Source organism: Lissotriton helveticus, chromosome 8 (genome assembly GCF_964261635.1).
Source record: "Lissotriton helveticus chromosome 8, aLisHel1.1, whole genome shotgun sequence".
Taxonomy (NCBI): Eukaryota; Metazoa; Chordata; class Amphibia; order Caudata; family Salamandridae; genus Lissotriton; species Lissotriton helveticus.
In genome coordinates this window covers 1,447,067,275-1,447,070,369 of record NC_136069.1, presented here as the reverse complement: position 1 = coordinate 1,447,070,369, position 3,095 = coordinate 1,447,067,275, and positions in this window count along the sequence as shown.

The following is a 3,095-nucleotide window of genomic DNA, read 5'->3' as shown; positions in this document are numbered from 1 at the left end:
CCCGTCCTGGGCACTTTGACATGCCGTCGGCCTGGAGACCCGGGGGACGACTGCCTGGGACGCATGGAGCCCATCCTGGACATTTTGACATGCCGTCGGCCTGGAGACCCGGGGGACGACTGCCCGGGACGCATGGAGCCCGTCCTGGGCACTTTGACATGCCGTCGGCCTGGAGACCCGGGGGACGACTGCCCGGGACGCATGGAGCCCGTCCTGGGCACTTTGACATGCCGTCGGCCCGGAGAAGGGAGCGCCGGACACCCAGGGAAGGACTGCCCGGGACCCATGGAGCCCGTCCTGGGCAATCTGACCTGCCGTCGGCCCAGGGAAGGGAGCGGCGGATGCCCGGGGGGAGGAATGCCCGGGACGCATGGAGCCCGTCCTGGGCACTTTGACATGCCGTCGGCCCGGAGACCCGTGGGACGACTGCCCGGGACGCATGGAGCCCGTCCTGGACATTTTGACATGCCGTCGGCCTGGAGACCCGGGGGACGACTGCCCGGGACGCATGGAGCCCGTCCTGGGCACTTTGACATGCCGTCGGCCCGGAGAAGGGAGCGCCGGACACCCAGGGGAGGACTGCCCGGGACCCATGGAGCCCGTCCTGGGCAATCTGACCTGCCGTCGGCCCGGAGAAGGGAGCGGCGGATGCCCGGGGGGACGACTGCCCGGGACGCATGGAGCCCGTCCTGGGCACTTTGACATGCCATCGGCCTGGAGACCCGGGGGACAACTGCCCGGGACGCATGGAGCCCAACCTGGGCACTTTGACATTCCGTCGGCCTGGAGACCCGGGGGACGACTGCCCGGGACGCATGGAGCCCGTCCTGGACATTTTGACATGCCGTCGGCCTGGAGACCCGGGGGACGACTGCCCGGGACGCATGGAGCCCGTCCTGGGCACTTTGACATGCCGTCGGCCTGGAGACCCGGGGGACGACTGCCCGGGACGCATGGAGCCCGTCCTGGGCACTTTGACATGCCGTCGGCCTGGAGATCCGGGGGACGACTGCCCGGGACGCATGGAGCCCGTCCTGGGCACTTTGACATGCCGTCGGCCTGGAGACCCGGGGGACGACTGCCCGGGACGCATGGAGCCCGTCCTGGGCACTTTGACATGCCGTCGGCCTGGAGATCCGGGGGACGACTGCCCGGGACGCATGGAGCCCGTCCTGGGCACTTTGACATGCCATCGGCCTGGAGACCCGGGGGACGACTGCCCAAGAGCCATGGAGCCCGTCCTGGGCAATTTGACAAGCCGTTGGCCTGGAGGAAGGAAGCCCCGGGTGGCCTAGGGAGGTGTTACCCAGGCATAGCCCATCTGGTCCCCCTAGCAGAGAACCACCAGCCTTGGAGGGGTGTCCGGGCATACCCTGCCCCCTAGTAATCCGGAGGGAAATTACCTGACTTTCTTGCAATCTGTGCACACAAGGTGACAGAGGGGACCCAAGGCGCGAAAGTACCCGACCTCCTGGAGCCCTCGCTGGGATCCGGGAGGCGAATGGCACCTCATCATGACTTCCAGGGCGACCAGATGGCCGAGGCGAGAGGGGCGACCAGATGGCCGGGACCAAAAGGACGCCAATCTGCCTGCCCCGGAGCTGCAGGGCTCTGGGGCTGCAGGGTTCCGGGGGCTGCAGAGCTGCAGGTCTCTGGGGCTGCAGGGCTCCGGGGCTTCAGGCCTCCCCGGGCCCTGATGGACCCTCCGTCCCGGGTACCTCCGACCCCCGGCCGGCTTGCAGGACGGAGGGGGGATTCCCGCACCACTGGGCCCTGCCGGACGGGGCTCAAGCCCCGGGCCCGGTCCCCGGCCCCAGTCCCGGCTTTCCAAACCCTATGCCGGGCCGGGGAGAGCCTCCCCTGGGCCCCCGGTGGACCCTCCGTCCCGGGCGCCCCGGACCCCCGGCCGGATTGCTGGACGGAGGGGTACCAGCACCCTCGGGGCCTGGCCAGATGGAGTTCAAGCCCCGGGTCCGGTCCCACCTTCCGAACCCTAGCCAGGCTGGGGAGAGCCTCCCCGGGAACCGGTGGAGCCCCGTCCCCAGCGCACGGACCCACTGGTGGCCTGCGGGACAGGGGGCTCCAGCACCCTCGGGGCCTGGCCAGATGGAATTCAAGCCCCGGGTCCGGTCCCACCTTCCGAACCCTAGCCAGGCTGGGGAGAGCCTCCCCGGGAACCGGTGGAGCCCTGTCCCCAGCGCACGGACCCACTGGTGGCCTGCGGGACAGGGGGCTCCAGCACCCTCGGGGCCTGGCCAGATGGAGTTCAAGCCCCGGGTCCGGTCCCACCTTCCGAACCCTAGCCAGGCTGGGGAGAGCCTCCCCGGGAACCGGTGGAGCCCCGTCCCCAGCGCACAGACCCACTGGTGGCCTGCAGGACAGGGGGCTCCAGCACCCTCGGGGCCTGGCCAGATGGAGTTCAAGCCCCGGGTCCGGTCCCACCTTCCGAACCCTAGCCAGGCTGGGGAGAGCCTCCCCGGGCCCCGGTGGGGCCCCGTCCCCAGCGCCCGGACCCACTGGTGGCCTGCGGGACAGGGGGCTCCAGCACCCTCGGGGCCTGGCCAGATGGAGTTCAAGCCCCGGGTCCGGTCCCACCTTCCGAACCCTAGCCAGGCTGGGGAGAGCCTCCCCGGGCCCCGGTGGGGCCCCGTCCCCAGCGCCCGGACCCACTGGTGGCCTGCGGGACAGGGGGCTCCAGCACCCCCGGGGCCTGGCCAGATGGAGTTCAAGCCCCGGGTCCGGTCCCACCTTCCGAACCCTAGCCAGGCTGGGGAGAGCCTCCCCGGGCCCCGGTGGACCCTACGTCCCGGGCACCCCGGATCCCCGGCCGGATTGCAGGACGGAGGGGTACCAGCACCCTCGGGGCCTGGCCAGATGGAGTTCAAGCCCCGGGTCCGGTACCACCTTCCGAAACCTAGCCAGGCTGGGGAGATCCTCCCCGGGCCCCGGTGGAGCCCCGTCCCCAGCGCCCGGACCCTCTGGTGGCCTGCGGGACAGGGGGCTCCAGCACCCTCGGGGCCTGGCCAGATGGAGTTCAAGCCCCGGGCCCGGTCCCACCTTCTGAACCCTAGCCAGGCTGGGGAGAGCCTCCCCGG